Source organism: Ammospiza caudacuta, chromosome 3, assembly GCF_027887145.1.
Source record: "Ammospiza caudacuta isolate bAmmCau1 chromosome 3, bAmmCau1.pri, whole genome shotgun sequence".
Classification (NCBI taxonomy): Eukaryota; Metazoa; Chordata; class Aves; order Passeriformes; family Passerellidae; genus Ammospiza; species Ammospiza caudacuta.
The window spans coordinates 92,541,774-92,566,442 of record NC_080595.1 but is presented as its reverse complement, the minus strand read 5'-3'; the positions used below and the strand labels follow the sequence as shown (position 1 = coordinate 92,566,442).

Genomic DNA, 24,669 nt, shown 5'->3' with positions numbered 1-24,669 from the left:
GGCGCTCTCGCGTGTTTAAAAGTCGCGTTTTTGAGTGCGGTACGGACACAGGGATTTATGTCTCGATGTGCATTCATATTTAAAGCTTCGGTTTATTTTTACCTATTTGTTTATTTATTTGGGTTTTTTTGGGCCAGGGCAAGGAATTAGCTTAGTTCGTGTAGCACTTGAATTTTTTTTATCGAATACAGAAAAATAAGGAAAAAGGCATTTATCAGGGTGAAGATGTATGCAGCTAAATTAATCCTGCTAGAAATGTAAATTGCATTGATTTCTTACGGATATCGGCATAGAAGGGATGGTTTGGATGATTCACTGCTGTTTTTCAGTACATTTGCTGGTACTAAATCTGAAGCTTATCAAAAGTGTTACAGCTCTGATTTTAATCCAAGTGCGAAATGGATGGAGTTAACTGTTCACACTGAACCTTCATCCCTGAAACAGTTTTTACAGCATGTCACAGCATATGCTGACATTTGCAGTGCTGAGTCCTTTTGTAACGTTAGGGAATAAGATGTTATGTTTCATATCTGAAGTTTTTCAGCTGTATTTCTTCAATCAGTTCTGAAGATTTTTGCTAAATGGTTTCAACTGATGGGAATGGGAGTGGCATAGTTTAAGACAGCTTGATTTGAAGATACTGATAATTGATTTTATTTATTTTGTGTTGTTAGTAGCAGTATTTTGAATAATAAACCCTCAACAGATGGTTATTCTGACTATGAGAACTTGTTGGGTCTGTGTGTACTTTATACTGGTGTCACTTGCAATTTCATGTGTCATTAGCAGTATTGACTAATGACTCCTTTGTGTCTGTTGCCCATTGTGTCAATGCAGCAATGGAGCATGTGCACTGTTTCTGTTCTCAAATGCATTAGTACATTTTGGTTGAGAAATAATTACCATTTGGTGACTACCATCATCTTCTCTTTATTCTATTCTCTCATTTTTCTTAAGTCCTATAAGTCCTTATATGAAGCTGATCTGATTTGTGCAAAATTTTGGAGCTAGTAGGCTGTTTACTTTTTAAATAAACACTGAGAAAGCTTGTTTTTCTGCTTTGGATCACCTTTTATTTCCTGCTAGAATTAGGTTTAATAAGGTTTCTTCTCATACCAATTACTTGCTTAGAAATCAAGGGAAATCTCTTTCTTTCTGGGAAAGAGATTAGGCCCAATTTCCCCTATTTCAATGTCTGTTTTATCAGGAATGGGACTGAAAGGTCTGGTTTTAATAGGCTGGGGAACAATAGGATTTTAATTAAATAAACTCTGAAAGCTAACTTACATCTCTGTAAGAAATAAATCACTTTCTGAAAGTATTTGAGTATATCTTATTGTGGGGGTAACACAAAGTCCATTCATATGCCATTTTCAGTGACCCCTGAATCCTGAAATTATTTGGAAGGATCCAATTTCTGTTGTCTTAGTTTTAAGTGTCATATTTTGTATATTGCTATGCTATGTTTTGCTGCTCAAGGTAGATTTTATTCAGCCATTTGGAGCAAAGGTAAAGGTTTGGACTCGTTTTAATTAAGATGTATTGGAAATCTGGAAAGCACATTACTTTCTAAAATGTGTTTTCAAGCCAGTCATGATTTCCCATTCGAGTCCCAGTAGTATGACTTCACTACAGCGATTGTTGTTCTGATGACTTGCTATGGGAGCTGATCTAATCAGAAAAGAATTGCTACAATATAGGCTTTGAAGAGGGAGTGCCATTTCTCTGAATTTCTCAGTTTTGTAAACACCACCTTCAGTAAATTTCTTAATCAAATGTGAACTATGTTGGCTTTGTAAGACGAGCTTCAATCTATAATTTTAATGCTGATTTTTTTTTTTCCTTTTTACAGTCTGCAGAATGCTTCATACTCATCTAGGCCATTATCAGGGTGCCAAATTATCTATGTCCCAGCTGTTGAGTACTGTAACTAGCAGAGTCAGCTGTACAAAATTCATTGCCTGTCTTGGAAGGCTTGGGATCGTATGATGCTGCATCATTAAGATGTTCAGGCAGTTTGACTTAGGAAGATAAAAGCTGCCCTTTGTAAACATAGAAAAGTGAAATTTTACCCTTCCTCTGTTTCTGTTTCCAAAGTAGGCTGCAGATTTTGAAGATCATGCAATACCAAGAAATACCGAGTACCTTGTTGTTTTAGAAATTGAAAGCCAGATATTTGTGTGTCTCCAAATTCTGTCTGCTGATCATGTCTCTGGCTGTGACAGTAAATAATTAGGCAACTGTTTGCTAAATCTGACATACCACTGAAGTGCTGTTTGCTATGGGAGAAGAGAGTGTTGTTTTCTGATCCCTGGTCAGCTCAGTTGCTGGCTGTCAATTTGTTTTTTTTTTTTTTTTCTTGATTAGTAATTATTTGGCAGTATTTCTAAAGCATTTTGATGGAGGGAAAAAAGTCACATTATCTCAGATGTTTTAGAAATCAGGTTGAATCCAGCTATTTATTCAGGGGAAAAAATTGCTTCTTTGTTGGTAGCACCTCTAAGAATTCAAAGGCAACCAGAGAGTGGCAAAAAACCATCTAGTATAGTTTATCTGAAGTATTTTAGGTATTTCACAGCTTATTTAAGTAATAAGAGAAATCATACAAATATTTGTTAATATAATTAAGATTCAACATTTTCTCAAAAATTATATTTGAATTCTCTGGGAGGTTGTAAAGAACTTCAAAAATTATTCTTGGTGCTCTGTAAGTTACCTCACAGTTGCCTGGGAACAAAATGTAATGAAATTGTTAGCTGTAGCCTTTTTGATAAAGAAGAAAATGTGCAATTGTATTTAATATACTTTTCATTTTTAAAGCATTAAATGCCATCTCTGTCATATGGCATAGAAATGCATTGTTTGGTGCCATTATTATTTGAGCATTAAATATTTGAAGATTATGATTTTAGCTGTGAGTGCAAGATGTTCATTACATTTCCTCTGCTATAAATCTGAAGTAATAAACTGAGAATCAAGTTTATATATATAAATTTATCATCCCTCTGAAATGGTCACTCTTTAATGTGTTTTTCAGTTCAGGTAGTAAACTTTTATTTGAATAGCAGTTGCAACAAGCCTTTTCTGAAAGATTTTCCACAATTATGTAACTAGGTTGTCTCCATTTTGACATCATTTTTGCTAGGGGTACATCTGTTAATGACAGCATGACTGCAGTACCTGGAAAAGAGCTAATTCATGGAGTAAAGTGTTGAATAAATCATAGTTATCCAACAACATTCTTTAATTATGTAAGCCCTTGAAGTTTGAAATATAGGGTTATCTGGGCTGTGCAGAGCTTTTAATGCTGCAGATTTATACATCTACATCTATAGGAAACAGATCTATTAGAAAATTCAGCTTGACATGACTGCCCATAAAAAATAGAGTCTTGCAGTTCAGGGACTTCATGAAATTGTTGGTAATGCTAGGAAAGGTATCACACGAATCTTTTGTTTGCAATGGGTGCCTGATTAGTGCCTTCTTTGGGTTCTTTGGGCTTGCTGCACAGCCCTGGTGTCCATAGGAGAGAGAGGTAAGTCTGGGGAAGAGCAAAACTCACGTTGAGTTGTTAAACTTTGGTACATTTTGTTTCACAGTTGGCATTGCTCTCTTGCTTTAAAGAGATTTGTAACACATTCAGCTGAAGCACAGCAAACAGTTCTGGTTCTGTATTCTGAGAACAAAGACACTGGAGATGGATGAGAGCTAGCAGGTCATCTGATGCATTTTGTTGCCTGTTTAGGGTTCAGAGGCAATGTAATTTGTTCTAATGATTGATTGAGGGCAGTGTCAAGTAAAGCTGTTCTGACATTGGGTACAGGTTTTGAATTAAGATAGAAACAATAGATGCCTGTTGTCCAGCTCCTTTGAGCTGACTTCAAGAAGGGAGCATTTGCACAGAATGTTTTTTATACATCTGAAAATGAATTTTAGGATTTTGGAGGCTCCTTAATGTGTTAGGTATCAGATTTAGTCCAGGGATATTATTCTTCAGAGATGATCATAGTGCAAAGACAGTAGGGGCCATGATAGATGCTCCTGGCTCTGGAATATGTGAATTTCTGAATTTCCTTATTTATGCTTTGAAGTTGGGGAGTTGAATTTTTAGTCAGCAGAAATCATGCTCTTCTGGGCTCTCATGTGTGAACTAATTGGATCTTCTGCTTCAGGGTTCTAATTTTGAATGCAGCAGGAAATCCTGAAGTGAGTAATTGATTAGGTAGTTTCCACCATGGATAGTTTTTTTTGACCTCTTTTCAGGTGCTGGTAGTATCTAGCCTCTGGCCTTGGGATTGATCTTTTGTTTTCTTTTTTTTTTTAATGGCAAAGTTATTTTGGCTGACTGTTGGGCACGTGTGAATTATCCAGCTGCATGTCACCTAATCCTTTCTTTGCCACCATGCCAGTCTTCAGCAAGACAGCCCTGTTGTTTCCCATATTCCTAGCACATTTCCTTCAGCAGATTACTCTCCTGGGATGGAAGAATTGTAGCCAACAGAAAATGTCTTCAATTAGGGATGGAAACATAATAGCTTTTGTGCTGTCTGAAGTCGGGCGAAAAGTTAATGGTCAACTCAGGCCACCTAAAATGTAAAACCTGAAGTTTTATTCTGTTTCAACGTTAGTCCTTATTTAAAGCAGAAGTTCTGACTTTTAAAGGGCTTGGAGATGGGATATTTCCTTTAGTACATTAATCTTAAATATGAACCAGGTCTTGATGATTTGACTTGTATGAGGTGTTCACTTGAGCTAAAGGGAAGAGGTCTTGGAGTGAAATAGAAAGAACCTGAATGTTGGGCAATTCAGTGAGATTTGTTTGTGTACAGGCCTTGAGATTGGGGCAACATTTTCTGAAGCTGAGTTTGATGGGATGCATAAACTGTGGTAGCTTCTCCATGATTTTAATAGATACCTGTTGGGTGGACTAAGGCAGACAGAATTTGCCATTGATTCAAATATCTTTTATATGTGAATTGGAGAAGACATCAAAGGTCTGCTTCTTTGCTTTTCTGCTACTTCCCAATTCCCATTGAGTCAGCAACATCTTTTAAGTAGAGCACATAGGAATATTCCATAATTCTTTTTTTAGGATGAAAACCAAGAGATGGTCAGGTATGAGGGGAGGAAAAAAGGAAAATGAACTTCAGTCACTATTGAGTTGAAAGGTTTATTTTGTCTCAATCTATATTTCTGGTTGAGGTGTTAGTAATTGTTTTCTGTGATCAACTTGGCTAATTTCTAGTGGTATTGTACTTGAAAACCAGATTATGCTTTATTATTATTCCATTATACTGTTTAAAAGAAGCCTGATTTGAGGAATTTATTCCACCATTTCAACATGTATTTGGAATTAACTACTTTGTAAAATAAAAATGGGCTTATTCATATACTTGAATTTAAGTGCAAGTATTTTATAAGTTCAGGCTTAAAATAATAACATTTTGTAAATGTCAAATATGAATGCAGCTTATTGCTGCATGCCTGAAATGTTTCCTGTAAAACATCATTAAAGCCGTTTAATTTAACAAAGCCTTGTTTTTCTGTAGTGGGTGAAAATATTCATGTACTGAATGCTTCCAGTCAGCCCAGCTTTCAAACAGGTGAAACAATGCTTACAAAGACACTTCAGTCTGCTGGTCAAATCCTGAAGGGCATGTTAATGGCCACATCTTACAAGTTGATCTGTGTAGGCAGACTCGGTGCTTTTGTGGTGCAAAGACTGGTGTTGGAAACCCATCCACCCACACAAGGCTCTTCCCAAGACTGGGGCCCAAGTAATAGCTGGGCCTTTGATAAGGCATATTCCTCCTAAAGTCAGGCCTCCTGTAGGCAATTCCAATTTGGCTGTAGCTGCATTAAAAGCAAGTCAGCGTGGCTCCAGATTTAATTTTATTTTACCTGGTGAGTACATAATTTTGCTGTGGAGTGTTAATCTATGAATTCCTTGGATTTTATACAAGATGAAAATAGCTGCCAATAAATCTGTGAAGGGGTGAAGATTCTAGGCAAATGTATTGAGGGTTAAATTCTGCACCTTGCAATCACACAATTAGTGTAGCTATTTCTGTAGGACAAGGAGGATTAGGTCTCTGATGGGCTTTCCAGTGCTATAGGCCAAAATCTGCTGTTGATTATAGCCACATGGCCCTTTTGAACTTGGTTTGCTTTTAAACATATCTTCGTTGTTCAGTTTCATAGTTAATATGTAAAATTACAGTATTTAATTATGTGTTCTGCAATGCATATAAATACAGATCAGCAGTTAAGTGGGGTTCATAACCTAATTGTGTTGGAAAGCTAAATTAGGTTTGCCTGAGGTTCAGGTATCCAGCTATCTGACAGCTATGACACTTGGCACCACGTGGGTCTAAAATTAGTAGAGCTCTTCTATACTGGGATTAGAGAGATATGTGTATGTTTTAGTTCACAAAATGGGTAGAAGTCTGACTTTGTATGCAGCTTTCAGAGGCATGTTTTGGGCATTTTGCAGGTGAGACTATGGGCGAACAGAGAAGTTCCATAAAGTCTCTTGCTGGGTACTGCAATGGATATCCTGTCAAAGTCTGCTCATGGACTTGCTTCTGCCTGCTCAGATTACCTTCTGTGTGCTCCTCATGTGACAAGTCTCCTAGGCACAGTAGAAGCAACATTAGAAAATGAGTGTAATCATTTGCACAGACATTTTGCAGTAATATTACTGATAAAGCATTCTGAACTGTTCAAGCAAAAGTGTTTTTTTTGAAAGAGAAATGGCACTTTCAGTGCTGTGGTTTTTACTCAAACAAAACTTCTGTTAATTTTGGTGGGAGTCAGGAACTTAGCTATCGATGTTTATAAATATTTAATGCTTTAAATTACTTTGCCTTTAGATAAATTTTTAATTTTGAGATAAAGGGTTTACATTACATCCTAGGAGTTAGGAAATGACTAGAGCACTTGTCTGGAGAAGCCACTGCTGTGTAGTTGTATGTAACTTCTGGGAATAAGGTATTATTGCTAAGGTAGTTCTGGTTTCAGAGTAGGATATTTTCAAAAGAACATAGAGCAATGTGATTGCAAGTCCCAATGACCTTTAATAGCAGTTGGGCTCCTCCCTGCTGTTTGTGCCTTGGAACTTTTCCTGTGGTGGCTATATGTTCATTATTGAGATCATAACCTGATGTTGGAAACAATTCATAATACCATGTATTACAGAGCAGTTCTGCATTTAAAATTCCATTTTTGAAATGTTTTAAATATGAAGTCTTCTCTGGAGAAAAAGTAATCCTAATTTTTAGAAAGAAAGTTGATTTATTAATTAAAAAGGACATACATTTTAAACATTCTAAATTTTCTTCATAGAGCGGACTTGTTAGGCTTTATGCCTTTTACTCTCTTAATTTTTTACAAAGCAGTTGCTGAGAAAAATTTGTTGTGGTTTTGAGTATATTTTCATTTTGCTCTGCTGGAAATTTTTTGTCTACCTCCAGTTTACACAGGAGTTAAAGCAGCCTTTGGCTCAGTATCTCTTTAAAGTAGAGAAGAACAGACACAGATGAGCCACAGGAAGAAAGCCAACGTTGATTAGGTCCCTTGATGAAATTACCTTATAATTTTACCATGCTCAACCGGATACTTTTGCACTGTATTTTTTTTTCAATATTTTAAAATAGAGTCCTTGTTAACAAAGTCCATATAGTTCTTGTAAGGCCAGATCTATCCTACCTCTGAGAATATTCACTCAAATTCTCATTTTCTGCTGTTGCAAATTGTATTAAATGAAATCACATTGGTTCTTGCAGACCTTGTATGTTTCTACTTAAATTGTACACTTATTTTTGCTTTCTCATGGATATACATTTCCTTCAGATCTTGGATTACACTGAGTCCAGCCATCCAACATACTGTTTAAAGTGGGTGTATGGTAGGACTGAGCAGCATCAAACAGTTATAATCTAATTTATAAAAATTATATTATTATCCTAGAAACAATACATGTTTAGGCCTTGATATTTTGACTATCATACTGAAGCATTTTTTTGCTCTGGGAACAACATAATACTCAGGAGAATTTCAAGAATTAGGTTTACGCTTTGAGAACTTGTGTGTCTCTCCAATAATTTGCAATTTAATACCAAATATAAGGATTTGGTTAAATAACAATGGCAAGTGGGTGATCATCTTTATTTTAAGCTTGAAATGTCCTTTCAATTTGGTGCCTAGATTTTTGTAGCCATTTCGGTGGCAACGCTGTGAATCATCTGTTGCAGGTCTGAGTGTATGACTAAATTGTTGATGGATCTTTGTATAATTTGTTCTGGATACTGTTTTTTTTTTTTTCCTCTTTGCATTTCCTCATCTAATACACTTTGAGTCTACTCACTTCTGACCTTTGATCATTTGGCTTTTTTTGGCAATACTTCTTCATTGGAGGCTGGGGGAAGCTTTTGGTTTTTTTTAAAGACTTAGTTCCTAGCATCTGGAAGACCCTCTACCTTTGGTTCCCCTTTCTTCTTTCCTTCACTATCTTTTAAGTTAAATTTTAGCTGTGGGTTGGATTCCTTGTGGGCCTGCAGGCAGAAGATGGGTTTCCTTTGAGGTGTTGAATTGTACATCCTCATCAGGCTGGTCCCTTCCCTCTCATGGTGGAAAAGGAGAGCTCCTCTATTCCGTTCTCCTTCTGCTGCCACTGCACCGAGAGCACTCGAGCACTGGCTCTAGTTTGGGAAGCAGTGTGGGCTTCACTCCCTGAACTGTAGTTAGAGCTGTTGAGGCATCTTTGAGCTTTTCCTTATCATAATGAAATGTAAAAAACTGTGTGTGTTGAATGAGATTTCTCAGACTACGTGGCCACGTGCTGGTTCCTGCTGTGAACTTGAGTTCCTGAGTCAGGATCAAGCCTGACTGGAACTTGAGTATCAGGTCATGCACTGATGTGCTCCTGTCCTACTGTGAGAGAAATTCAAGGCTGGTGTAATCCCTGTCAGGGAAAGTGCAGAGAGAGGGAACACCACCAAGCAGACAGACAGATCACCTCTGAAATGTTTCCTTTGCTCCTGGCTTCAGTACTCTGACTGGCACCTGGATGTGTGAGCATGGCTGCTCAGGATGAGAGAGGCAGTCAGGCTTTGCACTGCCAGTGAAAGCAAATGCTCCACCCTGCTGTTAATTATGAAATAGACCAAGATGTTTTCTGTATCTTAACTGCATTTGAAATGCCAAAGATTTGTTTTCCACGTGTTGGCTTAATTACTTGGCTGATAAATAATTTTAGTTTGATTTATTTGCTTTTCTTCTTCTGAGTAAATAAAGAGATGATCACAGTATTTGTCTTGATGACTAGCAGTTATTATTGACCAAGATGCTATATGAAATAATGGAGTTTGTTTGCAATTTGATTTTGTCAGTGTAGCAGAAGGGAGTCTTATTAACATTTTTGTATTTTCATAATTTTTTTTCAGTTAAAATATTTTTACTTCAATATTTCAAGATTAAAAATCTTAGGATCTACAAGTTCTTTCTGTGCCATGGTACTAAAGCATTTAATGGCTGTACATATTCTTTGGTGCTTCTACTATTGATGTACTTTGTGATGTGAGTGTGATTGCATGTAGTACTTTTGTACTACATTACTGTTTTATGTAGTATATCTTTGATGTGAATTTAAGAATTCCCTTTGATTTTTTTTTTTCTTTTAGGTAGTTCTCAAATACCTAGTATAAGATTTATTGATTTGTATGCAGTTAACAGACAGTTTTCCACTGATAGGTTTGGTAGTTCAGAGATGCTTACCTTCTGTTTTTAATTTTGTTGGTTTTTTTTTTTTTAACTTTTTATTTTAATCATATTTCCTATCTTGCCATTTCTACTAATCCTCCTAGTTTCAGTAAGTGAGTCTGAGTCTTAACATTTTGGAGTTCTCCCAATCTGAACACATTGGTGTCATTAGACAAGACAGGTTTTGTTTGCTGCCTTCTCCCGCTCTCTAGTAAATGTACAATACATTGTTGACTTCTGGAAAACCACACCATTTTCTTATGTTGGAAGACAGTCAAGATTCAAGAATTTATTGTTCTGTAAGTTATTTTTCAGGCTACAAAAGGACTGTGCCCTATATACTTATTGATTTTAGTTAGCTTTTGTAAATATGAGTAAAATTTCCTTGTATTTATATGTATACACACACATATATATATATACACAACCATACACATAGCTGGTTTTGTTTTTAACTCAGAGGAAATCAAACAGGGGAAGTGGTGGAATCCCTCAAGGAATTCAAAAGACATGTAGATGTGGCACTTGGAGACATGGTTCAGTGTTAATTTTAAGTTTGATCTTTGTGATTTTGGAGCTCTTTTCCATTCCATTACAGAACATTACATTATATTACATTACATTACATCACAATTTTCCATTATGAGTATTGTTCCCAGTACTTTAGGTTTGTTTTTTTGTTTTAATTTGTGCTTTCCAGTTACTCTTTGTGGATCTGATTAAAGCTACACCAGTAATCTCTCAAGCTTTTTCATTTATTTTTTACGAATTATCTGGATAGCAGTGATCTATTTTACTGTAGGTTTTTGTTGTTGTTTTTTTTTCTCTGATACCTTAAGTCCACTCTGAGTTAGTTAGTAGTAGATGTATGCTGCTTTTTGGTGGATAGTGTTTAAGTTTCATATTTAAGTAATTTATTCTTTGAGACTTCTTCCTGTGATGAAACTTAGTAATTTTTCTGTAAAGGAGGCTGTGGGGAAAGGAAAAACATATTGTTGTCTTAAAGCCTAGGTCCTTTCTCTAAAGAATTCATTCAGATACTAAGCCTTTGCAGTGGCTTGTCTATTCTCGCCACCTCCCTGATTCTGATCATCTGTGAACATATGTGTTATTGTCTGATTTTGTATCACAATTCTTATTTACTTTTGGAAGTTACTAAGTCTGCTGCCTCTTTTTTAATCCTGATTTTTTCCCACCATTGTTTGGTTAGGGCTTCTATCTGGATAAGAATTTTGCTATGCCAGAAAGTTTTCTTGCAGCATGTGCCTCTTTACTTGGTGGCACTGGACATTTAGTCTACTAGCCTTCTGGTACCAGAGTAAATTATACTCCCTAACATTGCATTCTCTTTCCTTTTTTAAAAATTACTTTAGAACTTCCCTCCATCATCTAACAATATCTGTGCTACATGTAACAAATGGGAAAATTTTAGAAAATAGGGGCATATGTGTATTGTAAAGCAAAAATTTCCCTTAGTACCTAATGTTTTCTCATTTTATGCTGTTAAGACATGTAGTTCAATGTAGCTTTGGTTTCAATGTCTCCTGCTTCTATGAGACTTACTTGTTATGCTTTACTCTGTTTTATAACTATAAATCCTGGTCATTTAAAGATACTATTACTGGCCTTTTTAAAATCCAACATAATTTTGACATTTGAAATCTTTACTGCATTAAGATTTTCCACTGTTTGGTAGCTACATATTGATCTTCTAAAATTTCTCTAAAACTTGAACAAGAAGACATATGGAGTAAAATCCTCTCTGTTAAATGCTAGTCATCCCCAGTCTTGTCCAAAGTACTGACAGTACATTGTGTCACATTGCAGATAAATGTCTTGTTAAATTATATCTTGAGACAACTGATCAAAACAAAGACTGAATCACGATTTCAAGATTTAACCTTTTTAAATTAGCCGTATTGTTTTTTTTTCTGATTTGGAAGGCACGAGTGACATTTTTATTAACTTCAGTAAGTACATATTTATATCTGCCTCTTCTCCCAATTGTCTTGCCCATGCTGAAGGCTTCCTGATGGACACTGTCGGCTGCTTTGTGAAGGGTGGAAGCTTTCATGATCTGGTTCTTCCTGTGAGTTTGTAAACGGGAATTTTTATATGTCAGTTGCTGCTGATATTTTTAGTATGGCAACAGTTTTATCTGCAAGTGGAGCATTTTATCTCACATGCTGGGCTTTTACATCAGGGTAAAGCTATTTTCATGTTTAAATTGGTATCAAGTTGCTGTCAGTGTTGGTTTTGGTAATGGGCTTGAATGTCCCAGCCCACCGCACTGGGCTCCCACAGTGTCCCACAGTCTGGGACCCCATGCCAGCTCCCTGGGAATGGCCCTCCAGTGATTCCACAGCAGGGCTGGTCCCCACAGCCTGGCCCTGCTGGGTTCCCCCTGTGGGCCCATGGCCTGGCTCAGCCTCAGCCCGTGCCCAGGGAGGCTCCCAGTGCCTGGAGCTGTCCTGGCTGGGGTGGTGGGTGGGCTCTGGCTGCCAGACCTTGCCCTGCTGCCCCTCCATGAGAAGCACCCACCACCCCCAGCACCATGACTGTTCTGTGCAGGCCCATCTTCTGCTTCGCCTATATGTTTGTCAATGGTATATAATTTATTAGTTAGTAGTTTTATCCTCTTTCCTGGCCTCATGGTATGGTGACCTTTCCTATTAGAGTGTGGTTGACACCTGCCTGGCTTTCTGTACCTTCCTGGCAGGCTGTGTTATATCCCATCCTGTTTAGTGTGCTGCCATTGTGTAATGACTTGACAGAAAGATGCTTGAACATAATGGCTTTTATTATATTCATTAGCAGTGCTTAATTACTTTAACCTAACAACCCAGTGATGGGGAAGGACTAGCCATAGAACAGGTTCATTGCACATCTTAAAAGGTTCTAAAATGTGACTTCAACAAGACACTGAGGAGATGGGAGGCACTCCCTTAAGACCTAGGAGAGGCTCACACTTTATGCATAAGTATTGCTAGTTGGAAGCATAATTAGTGTTTGGAAAATACTGTGATTCTTGTGAGAAATGCTCTGGAGTGTGTTGCTATGCTGATTTAATGCCCAGCCCTCAGGCTGCCCAGCGTACAGAAAGCTCCTTTGTCTGCTGCAGCCAGGAAATGAAGTCTGAGAGGTACTAAAGCCTTAGTGCAAACTCAGTGATGTCTGGCAGTATGGGCATGTGTAACAAAACTATATGGAAGACAAAGGACAAAATCCAGTCCTAAATCCTGCCTAAGTCAGGATGTTAAATGCAGTGGTCCAGGTTAGCTGCTTTCCAGCACTGCCATCTTCTTTGGGTATCTGAATTTCTGAGGAGTATTAGTGTGTCTGTGTCTTCTCAGAAATACTGCCTTCCCAGAGGTGACGCTCTTGTCCTCTGCTTAGCGTTCACCATATGCCAAAAATCAGATAACAAACTGCCTGAATGTTTTCTGTGGTTTGCTCAGCAGGGTAACCTAATCCAAAACTGAATGCTGCTTCTGTATGAATTTGCATAAGAATGACAGTGATTTGAGTGTTTGAGAGTTAGGAGTATTTTTAGGCCTCTCTGAGCAGGAAGAGTTTTGATTATCTGCAACTAGAATGGCAGGAGTATTTATTGCTATTTGGGTAGGAATCTAATGATTTTCTTTTAAAGCTGAGTTACTGGGTGAACATGTAGGGGTAAAAAGACTGAAAGGAAAGCAAGTTATAGATTAGGATACAGGAGAGAAAAGGGTAGGTTCTGGTCTTTGCCTCTAAGGTTGCTTTTTGTTTATTGTTGTTAATATCCATGAAAATTAAAAGGATAGGATAAAATACTGAGCTGTACTCTCCAATATGGCAACACTTTCACAAAGAACCAGAGCCAAAGAAATTCCACTAATTTACTCCATAGTGACAACCCATATGAAAGATAGAGCTGTCAACAAGAAGAATATCAAGAGAAGTTATGATACTGCCTTTTGAGTATGCAACTGTTTTCATTGAAAGCACTGTCTTCTCCACTCCATTGAGAGGAGAGGATCCACACAGTGATCTGTAATAGGAAACTATAAAAATTCCAGAAGAATCAGACTGTGGCAGGTGGTCCAAGCAGTATTAATGGAAACAGCGGTGAAGAATTGGAAGATAACCAAGATTTTCCTTCTCCATAGCACCTTCTGTGCTGTCCTGTGGCAAAGGAAATGGGAACTCTGAGGAACTTGGGGAGCAGAGAGCACAGCCTGCCCTCCAAGGGACAGGGTGCCCAGTGTGGTGACACGGGTGGTGGTGGACACGCTGTCCCCAGGGCCCATGACCTCTGAGCAGGGCCAGCCTGGGGCCAGTGGCTGATTCAGACCCCCCAGGTGTTTTCAGGTGTGCCCAGGAGCCTTAGGACAGCTCTAAGGGCTCATGACTCTGCAGCAATGATATTTCCTTCAGCAGGGCTAATAAACACCTTGCTGCTGAATCTATTTACACACGCTGCCTGACTCCTTCCCTCCCTGCCTGCTACAATGTGTTATTTCTCTCAGTGTAGAGTGTTATTTCTAATATTGTTACCTGTTCCTTAAGCGAGGTATCTTTGCAGAGATTTCTTTGCAGCACCGCGTTGCTCAGGAAGGAAAGATTGAATTGTTCAAGTAGACAAGAGATGAGTTTATTCTGTCCCTGTGGCTGCCAATATATTTCCTTGGCATGGTCTGGATAGGAACTGCTGTCTATAGCCCCGGATGTTTTAGTTTAGAGAAGGGGATCATCTGATAGAAGATACTGAAGTATGTGTTGAAGTATGTAAGAGATTCTTGAACAGTCTCATGTAGACTTCATTACTGACAGTCCTTGACTATTTGTTTCATTGCATTTTTTTTTTAATTACACTTCAGCTTGCCTCTGATAATTTTTCCACATCTTGTCCTTATGTCATGATTCTAAGCTTCCTGTAGCTGTCAAAAAGCCTACTGCTGCAAGGTCATCTTGAGATCCTATGATTTCAAAATTTATGCATCTCCCCCTGAATGAATGCTGCCTTCATGACCTCGTGCCAAGTGAAATATCACTTGAACTATTTTTGGTACTTCTGCAGAGACAGATTTCTACCTGAGTCTCCAAGCAACAGCATTTCACCACAATCATGAAAATCCTGTGGTTCATTTCTGAATGATGAATCTAAAACCTCCCTTTTTAGAACCACATTTAGTACAGAAGAAATAAATACAGGTCTAATGTTCAGAAGATTCTGATTTCTTTTACTGACTGTTGCCTTCTCTGTTTGGTTGGTATGTGGAAGCTAAGGCAGCACAGCTGTGTCTTCACAGATAGTCTTAAAGTGCATAACCTAGTTAATCTGCCAAGATGCCAGCTGTCTGGTAACCTTTTCCTCCAGCTGAACATCAGGGCTCGCTCCAGGAGACCAGTTTCTGCTTCTTCCACCCACTTCCAGGATGGATGTGAAGGGGAGCAAGTGCAGCAGCAAGGTCTTGTGAACTCTGAGCAGCCAAGCAATCAATACAAGCAGCACACTTTGGGCTGAGCTGCTGGATCAGATGTTCAGTTCAGGAGAACTGTGTTTCAGCTGCTCCTTGTCCAAGGCAGCTGAAATGGCTCTTCCATCTCTGTTGGAGAGGATGGTGTTGGCCAGTCATGTGCAGAGGGAGTTACAGACTCACTTGCAGTGGAGTATGAGAGTTTTGTACTCTGAAATCCAGTAAGGCCCAGGGCACATGATCACTTCTGCCATTCAGAAATGCCCAGCCTCGCAAGCATCACGGGTTTAATGCTGCCTGTCTGCATCTGAAAGGACTGTAATTGCTGTGTGGTGTTGCAAAGGACAAGTTGCTCTAGACTAAGATAAAACAAGAGATTACAGTGCATGAGCCAGTCTGTATTAGCTGCCTCATGTGCCTGCTCATGCTGTGGTGAAATGGGATGTAACTAACTCTTCTTTCAGCAAGCACTGTGCTTCGAGGCACATCTGACATTTGCCTCAGAGTAACTGTGATATATCTGATATGCTCTGTGTCCCTTTGTTGCCTGACCTCACAGTACCCCACTTGTCTTGGGAAGGCATTTCCTTTTCCAGAATGCAGCAGTCAGCATGATTGATGTTTGCCAGGATTAAAGGTAAGGAGTTCAGGACAGTCACTGCAATACTTTGAAACCTGGATTAAAAAGTTGAGGCAAAACTTGTTTTGCAGTTACATCAATGCCAGTAAATTAGCATGACTGGGACAATTCTGTGAGAGTGATGCCCACTGACATAGAGGAGCCTTCATTCATGGTCTGAAATTCTTTTTCTCCATATTGGGCTACAGCCAAGCTCTCTTGGGAATGGTGGATGCTCACCCTGAGCTGTGCCTGAGAATTGTCTGGGAGGTGAGCAGCTGGCATGGGCTGAAAGCAAGCTAGAGATATCACCATCAAAAACTTAATAGAATGGAAGGATTTATTTCTGCTCCCCACGAACACCTGGCTGCTGTTTAATTTGCTAGTAGGGATGTAGTGGAAAATGCGTCCTAAAAAATTTTACAACTTTAGGTTTTTATAATTACTAGGCTATAGTAAGTGTTACAGTTGCCTTCTAGTCACATTAATTAAGCACTCTAAATTCCAATGTTCTATTTTAAGGAGTATTCATAGTGGTAAAATTGGAAAAATTGTATGTGCAGATTTAGAGCAAAGGCTTTTTATTCTGGATATCATGCTATGGGGAAAATTTCCAAGTTAATAAGTGTTATTTTATTTATGATTTTTATTTGTTTGAGAAAGTATGCCATCTGCTTGAATAAGAGGCTTCAATGCTTTTCCTGACCTCTTTATAAGTTGTTACTTTGCAGTTATGAATTCAGTTTGTTTAAAGTGGGTATTTTATAAGGGAGTATTTCAGTGCATAGGATAAACGAACTTCTGCCAAGGACATTTCAGGAAGGATTGAAACAAAAAAAAAAAGTGAATTTAAGGTTTAGTAGTCTCACTGCATGTTCCAAGCAATGCTTAAGTGGTCAGGAAAGTTGTATTTGAGCATTGACAAGTTGGGTGCTTTTCTGGGAAACTAGCAAAGCTTATGAAGTGCAGGTTAACCAAAGATGCTTGCTTTCCTCTTAGGCCCAGTGGGCATGCAGTGTGCATTAATACTGTGTGTATATATCTGTGTGTGTGTGTATATATATATATACAGATAAAATGTGTATATATTTTTAAAAATATTTTCATATTGTTGGTAATAGGAAAGCTACTTGAACATGGAAATATGTCAAATCTGTGCTGGAGTTAGCTTAAGTGCAGTGGAAATGTGGCTACTGGTTTAGAGGTGAAAAGGGAGTAATGAACAATCTACAAGAGTTACAAGCTGGAGCCTTGCCTATAATCAATATTTCCAGACTTATGTTTTAGTAACAATTTTGGATATTGTGAAATTGTTATTCATTGTATGCTGCTGTCATGTTCTCTCCTGTAGCCTTTGGCAGAATTGACTATGAAAAATGCAAAAGTAATTTTCTTGGTTATGTTGATGGAGTGGGTTATTCCTCGTGCTTGTTCCAAATAAGAGTTCATGTAATGTGAAAGATAGATAGTTCTCTTAGGTAAGAGTTATTCCTTCTGAAAATATAATCACTTTGTATGGAAGATGATTTTTTAATCCTTTTAGATTTTGTTTCCTCAAATATTATTCCTGAGACTAATAGACTTTTTTCCTAAAGGTAGCTTATCTCCTTAAAGTAGAATAACTGATTTAAGGCTTCTTCAGAAGTCCTTCAGAGAGCACTTAATTGTCCTTGTGTATACACAAACGTGTTCTCTGGCTGTGCAGCATTTAATTCTCATTTTAAAAAATGTAGTGGCCATATAAAGGGATTTTGCTTTTTATTCATAGCCAAAAAAATATAATTCTAAAATAGGAAAATGACATTTATAGTTTGGAAAAAGATCAATAATATTTGGCAACTGAAAAAAACTGCAAAACCAGGTGATAAAGTAATAAATCTCCTGGCTTGTCGCTGGTCCTCAGGAGCTGCCAGTCGCTCTCTGCTGTGCAGAGACATGGGATGTGACATGCAGATGACTGCCCATCATCAACTGAATTTTGACAGGCTGTTGGAAAGCCATGGTAGCCCATGAATATTTTCAGCTGCCAGGCCTGAGGGACTGTGACCTTTCCAAAGTGAGGTGGGAATGCCTGGGATTCCAGTGAAGGCTGGGAAAAATGGGCACCCCTGAGATGCAGGTCTCGCTCTCTGCAGGGCCATGATCAGCACTCTCCTGGTGAGATGCTCCAGCTTTTGATGTGGTTTCATGATGTGGTCAAGTGCCACATAATTTGTTTGGAACTGCATGGAGAGGAGTATGTGTTGTCACTGGGGATGGCTGGAAAAAAAAAATAGAAGGGATCTTCTCATGATTGGATTTATTTATTTATCTATTTATATACAGCTTACGTGTTGATACAAACATTTTCTCCCTATACCATAGTGCTTGGTTTTGTGTGTGTTTAGTGTAGCTTGGACTGTGACGTGTATACATTTGGCCTCATTGCTGACATTTCTTTTTCTTATTTTAGATGTGCATAATAACATTTTATGCATGTTTCCCTTCTCAAAGAATTTTACTTTTGTTTGGTGCTGTTGCTTTACAACAATGTGTAGTACTTTGTAACATATGTGTCTAGTTAAGCTGTAGGATACCCTGGTTCTCTTTACATTAACTTTGCCCTGGACACCTCGCTTTGTGTTCAGACTCACTCCTTCAGCCACATTTATTTTCTCTTATCTCAGGTTATCCATTGTTCCCCAGTTCTATCTTTCCTGAAGACTTGAATTGCTCTCGTTACCTTTTGGCAGGTTAGCCTAGCCCAGGGAGAGCAGCCACTGAATACATGGGATGCAGAGTGAAATTGGATTACTTCCCAGTCGTTGTTTTAATTGTGGTGTGAAGATGATGGGTTAGCAGCTAATGAGGTGTACCCATTTGCATTGTACCCTCTGACAGACAAGTTGAGTAGTGAGCATCAGCCTTGTGGAAGAAAAAATTTTAATGCATAGGCTGATGATTAGAGTTAACACTAATTTCAACTTCAGATAACTCTGTTATCTGAAGCTGAAATTAGAAAAAGAAAGAAAATTAGAAAAAGAAAGGTGACCAGTGACCATATTCTGGATCAGTACATCAAAAAATATGTACTATGATGGCACCCAGGTTTTGGGCCAAAGTATTTGAATTCAGAACAGTTTCAGAAACATCTGATTCTCCAGCCTGGGATGCTGCTGGCACATATACTGACTTTGGGAAGAATTCTATACTCCTCTTCAAGGCAACTGAACCATATAATAAGATGGAATTGCCAGCACTGTTTGAGTAATGTAAAGTTGTAGCAAAATGAACAGAAAATGAAAATGCAAATATTAGATATTTGCTTTTCCAGCAAACTAGAATGCATTTAAAAGACTGAAAGAGCAGGAAAATATCTAAAAGCTGTGGTGAATACATAAATCTGAGAATATCATGCTGTGCTGCAAAGCTTTATTTTTACGGTGGTGTATTCATTATGCTTGTGGAGGTGTATGTAGCTGGAAAAGTAAAATAATAGAACTACTAAAAAACTGTACTGGAAATATGGCAGACTAGGAAGAGCAAATCTTAAAATATGTTTATTAGACGTGTGTGTATTTTTTCCTTTTTTAAAATCAAAATTTACTTTTTTTGTCCTTAATACTTTTCTGTAATCTGAAAAAATTCATCAAATACTTGTGAGAGCCAAATGCAGAGATTATCTCCTACATGAAATGTGGATATGGATACCTTGTTCCTGTTTCCAGCAACACAAAACAGGCTCTCCAGTAGTGGTGATGTGGAGTAACTGAATTTGCAGCAGACAAGATCAAAGGCAATGCTTACTTTGCAGAAGTCAACCATTTCTTTTGTACTGCCACTCTGTTTTGTGGCTTAGGCTAACTTTCTGAAGTTTGAGGAATTTGTTCACTGGTAAAGCAAAATACTCTGAAAGCATGTGAGTCTGTGTGACCACCCAGCCCCAGAAGACAAGACCTCATTCAGCCCAGTGTTGGTTGTTGATATGATACTCATGATAAAGTGATTCACAGACACTTCCAGAAGAGCTGATGTCTTTAGTTGAAAGGAGACAATTCCTCAAATCATGTTCTTGTCTTCATGATTTTCTCCCACGTTGGAGTTAGAATTACATTGCATAACTGAAGCAATTACTGTGTAGGGTTAATATAAGTTTGTAGGAAAAACTAGTTGATCATAATTCTTTATTTACCTAGATTTTTTTAAAAGAGAAAATAAATAGCCATGCAGTATGGGAGTCTTTTAATGTGAGAAATAAAACTGTGAAAAGAAATGCAGAAATTCCTCAAAAAAAAAAAAAAGACACCCTCCCACATCGTGGGCTGAATAGATCACTGCTGTAATAAAGTACTGAAGTTCAGTCATCACTTGAAGATGTTGATAAATGTCATAGTACTGTTACTGCAAATCTTGTAAAGATTAAAGAAAAAAGGACAAAGGACTGATATTACAGAAAGGAAGATGGGACAGTAGTAGTTGCTCTCTTCTTCCCTGTGTGAACCATGGTATTTATACTTCTAAAAGTTGACAAATTTTTGCTAGATGTTAGATGGGCTTTATGATTATATAATGGATGTGGAAATTTCAGGAGCATTTCACAACTTGAAATAACACAGCTTCACTCCCCTTGCCTAGTCATTGAATGATGGTTCATTTCCTGTGTGTAGAATTGGATCTGGAGAAGTATTTTGAAGTTAGGGTGCACAAGATGGTATTTGAGCCTGAGTTTAAACTGATTTTTGCCTTTAAATTTTGTTGGTGATGGATTACTCTGATGCGTAGCTGAAGGCTGAGGTACCAAAGTTGGTAATGCTCTATCAAATAACAGATTATTTTTGTTTGTTCATATCTGTTAGTGGTAAGAGTAGTCCACAATACACAGGTACTTTTTAGTAAAAGAAGTGTAACTAGCCTGGTCACATGAATAATTTTCAGAGGAATGTATGTTTAGTGCTGCTGAGAGGCATTTTTCAAGGCCCTTACTCATTAAAAAAAAATTACATAAGCATGATTTCAGACATGGCCTTTTAAAAATACTGTGTGATAATTGTTATAGAAGATTTAATAAATCATTCCATTGCAGCTTTGTTTTTCCTTATTGTAGTTAATATTTCAATGTATTTCAGTCACATGTGTAGAATTGCACTACTACTTGTCCATGGTGTTGGCAGAATGCTAGGGAGTATCACTCTGAACAGTGAGACTAGCTGTAATAAAAGACTAGCTGCTATGTGTGTTGTCATTTCTGTGATCAAGGCTGTGCCTTTTGTAACATTTTGTCAAAAAAGAAGTCCACTGAGTTCGTAGCTTTGTCTTTTACTTGAGTAAATGGATGATGTGTTTGAACTTCTTACTCTTGTGTTCACTGTATTTAAAAAAAACCCCAAACCAACCACCCACAACAACCCCCCAGACAAAAAAGCCAAACTTGCCCCCCTTGCCAGTCATTACGGTATTGAAGGGCATGCACAGGGCTATGACAGAAATGTGAAGGTCAAGTGTAATCCTACCTCACTGAATTGTTAAAATTAGGAGTGTGGGACCTAAGGTTAGAACCACATTTTTTGGACATACCTCTTTCTATTAACTACAGAGTGCTTTCCATGTCTTACCTCATAACCTGTCCATGTCTGATTTAATATTGGGATGAACCCTAAGCACATGCTACTAATTTTTTCTTTTGCTTCTTCATTCAATCTGAATCCTGGGTTCCAAGGAAAGAAAACAAGGGCATGAGGATGTGTGAAAGCTGCAGTGTACTCAGGTCAGATCCTTGGTCTGAATAATCTTACAGCCTGTTGCAGATATGGATATTCTGCAGTGTAGGTGTAGCCTAAGAAGCAGTGAAGTTGTCTGATGGCCCATCAGCAGATGATCCAAGAACTTCTCCACTGAACATTGAAGGATGATACTGACTAATATGGTGTAACATAATAGAGGCAAATACAATGACTTTGGCAGAGAGGAAAACCAAGAAATTTTTATGTTTTCTGCAAAGCCATAGCTGACAATGGTGTGCCCAAATTTTATGTTTTATTTCCTATTTAGAACCAGTGGATTCAGCCTTAAAATGGCTGTTGAACAACACTTGATATCAGTCTGTTGGTTAATGGTATGGAAGAACAAAACCTTATTTTGAAGAAGTGATCTCCCATGCTATTTTTGAGTTAAAATAGGAGCACGATTGTGCTTGAATTAGATTGCTCAAGGCCAGATGTCTACAAAGTTTATTTCATTAGGATGGTGAACTTTAGGGGAGGACAGTAGAAATAAGTAGACATGGTGAATTTTAAACATAGGAAGCAGATGATGTCCAAAAAGCATCACGGTATGTATTATAGACATATAATACAAAGAAACAAGTCTCTGACAGGTAAAACTCTGGGCATGAAAACCTGATGAGATTTCTCTGCTGACCTAAGCAGGTTTGCTTTTGCTTCCCTCCTGAAAAACAAATCTACCTATAATTGTGAGTACTGACCCTTTAGAAACTTTTGTGTTAGTTATAATAACTGTGGCTTATATGTGTAGGAGAAAAGTAGAAAAACACCTTGAGCTGTTAATTTTGCCACTACTCTTTGAGTGACATCTCTTTATAGGCTGACAAACATTGCTACCTGCATGCTTACTCACATTTCCTTTTGCATGAGGAGATATGAACTTTAAGGCTTGCATTTGATGTAGTTAAAAGGCTTTATATTTTTAGTACCAGTGGCAATTCTGAATGTTAAATCTTACCTTATAATTGCCAACTAATCTTTCAGAATGCTAACAAACATTTGGAAATCCATCATTATCTGCCTGTGTTTTTGATCCATTCCTTCAGAATAAAAGTATGGCTACGAATTAACTTCTGCAAACTGGTGAATTTGCATTTTTGTCTTCAGTATAACTGCTCTAAAGTCATGACACTTGCACAGGAGTTACTACTGGTGGGATCTGGCCTGCCCTTTGGTTAGTAAAGCATCATCTATTGCAGTGTCAAATATAAAAATGTAGGATGTGGTTGCAGAAATCATATGACTGATATTTCCCTCCTTAAAAAAAAGTTGGTTTTTTTTTTGCTGATCTAGATATTGTAAGACAATTTTTGTAAAAAAAAAGAAACCAAATCTTGACAAAATTTTTGACTTTTATCTGGTAGGTGTTGTGACTTAAAATATAGTTTTGGATTAAAAGGTTATGCATTTTTTCTTCCAAGTATAAAAATGGTTTCATAGCTTGAGTTGAGGCTTGGCATTGGACAGGGCAAGCAGCCAAGAATTATTTCCCAAAGTTCCTCATGATTTGCGGCCCAATGTTGAGGGAAGTTCAAACTTCTCTGCAACACTTATAGCTGCTAATTACAATTTAGAACTGTGCTTTCTTGTTTTTCACACTTATATTTTAACAGGATTTCCAACACTGGCAGTCAAATGTTTACTGTATAACGTTTGAATCCATTTTCATGGTATGTGTTATTTCCGTTTACAATTATCTGAGATGTAAAATCAATTCAGGAAAATATAATAGTAAGAAATAAAGTGTGAGTAGCTGGTAAAGGTTAGGTGATGTTGCAGATTAATTTCATGATGCAGGAGGAATTTGAAGACCTGGTTGGAGATTGATGGGTCCAGGAATAAGACTTGACTTTCCATATATGTATGATTCAGCAAGTTAAGAGGCTTGCTAAATTCACTACTTATAATAAACATCCATTAGCTGTCAGAACAAAAAATTGCCAGGACCTTTAATGTCCTTTACTAAGAAAATTTTGTTGGATGGGGTCCTATGGCACAGTGCATAAATTAGTGTCTAAAATCCTCTTCCATCTATAACACAAGACTCTGGACAGTGTGTGCTCCTTATCATTTACTTAAATATTTTCACTCTTGTTTCATGGATGACCAGTAGCTTAGTCATATAGCTCTGAAGATGTATATGATTTTCCTAAAACAAATTATCTTAGGAATCTTCAAATGCCATAAACTGAGAAGAAAGCAGATATAAATAATACGAGATGAGGAACCTTAGTGGAATAAGGGCACATCATCTCAAGTTCAACCTATAAAGTGTCATTTTCTAGTAGTGAGTTCTCTGAGGCTGCCAGGTCATGCACATTCTGTGTATGTTTGTAGTAATAGCATTACTGTGCAATTGCTTTATATGGGGAGATGGGGAAACAGAAATTACTGGGCCAAAATCTCTGCTAAAAAGATCTGTTATGATTTACCTTATTTGAAATTGTAACCTGACCTTGCAAATACCTGGATTTTATTACAAAAGAAGAATTGTTCAATACTTTTTTAGCTGTGAGTTTTTTCCCTAGTGGTTTGCCAGACAACTGGCACCAAGGAGTGAAATATGATTTTATTATTTTCTCATGAAAAAGAAAAGGAAAAACTTTGAAAAATATTTCTGTTGGCTATTTTTTTAAAGATGGAGAATGTGGTAAAGATAGTGAAAAATAAAGAATATGGTGAAGTGTACTATGCTGACCTATTTAGTCTATTTCATCTCACTGTGATAATCCTGGATTATGCTCAGTAATTCTGCTAAGACTATTTACAAGAAACTCTGGTCTTTTTTTCATTTTCCTAAAATGGTTTGGAAGTAACAAAAAAATTTTAATAGTGGTGGATAGTCCAGAGTTTGAAAAGTACTCATGTTTGGAGAGTAATAATTGACAAAAGATTTGGCTTTTCAAAATTGGAAAGAAAATGAGACGTTTTCAAGGTGAAATATTCCGGACAATGGAAAAAATGGTGAGAATTGTTCAGATGGAGGCGACAGGGTTTGCAGTCTTGCCCCAGTGCTTTCTTTTTGTCCTGGAAAATAGGCACCTTTCTTGTAATGGTGGTAGCCCTCTTGCCT

At 37.7% G+C, this 24,669-nt stretch overlaps 1 protein-coding gene across 4 annotated transcripts in view; it reads left to right on the top strand.

Annotated features, from left to right (window-relative positions):
- The window catches only part of DST (dystonin), a 289,185-nt gene that overhangs the window by 34,412 nt on the left and 230,104 nt on the right, over nucleotides 1-24,669 (top strand). The gene's annotated exons all lie outside the window — the stretch shown is intronic.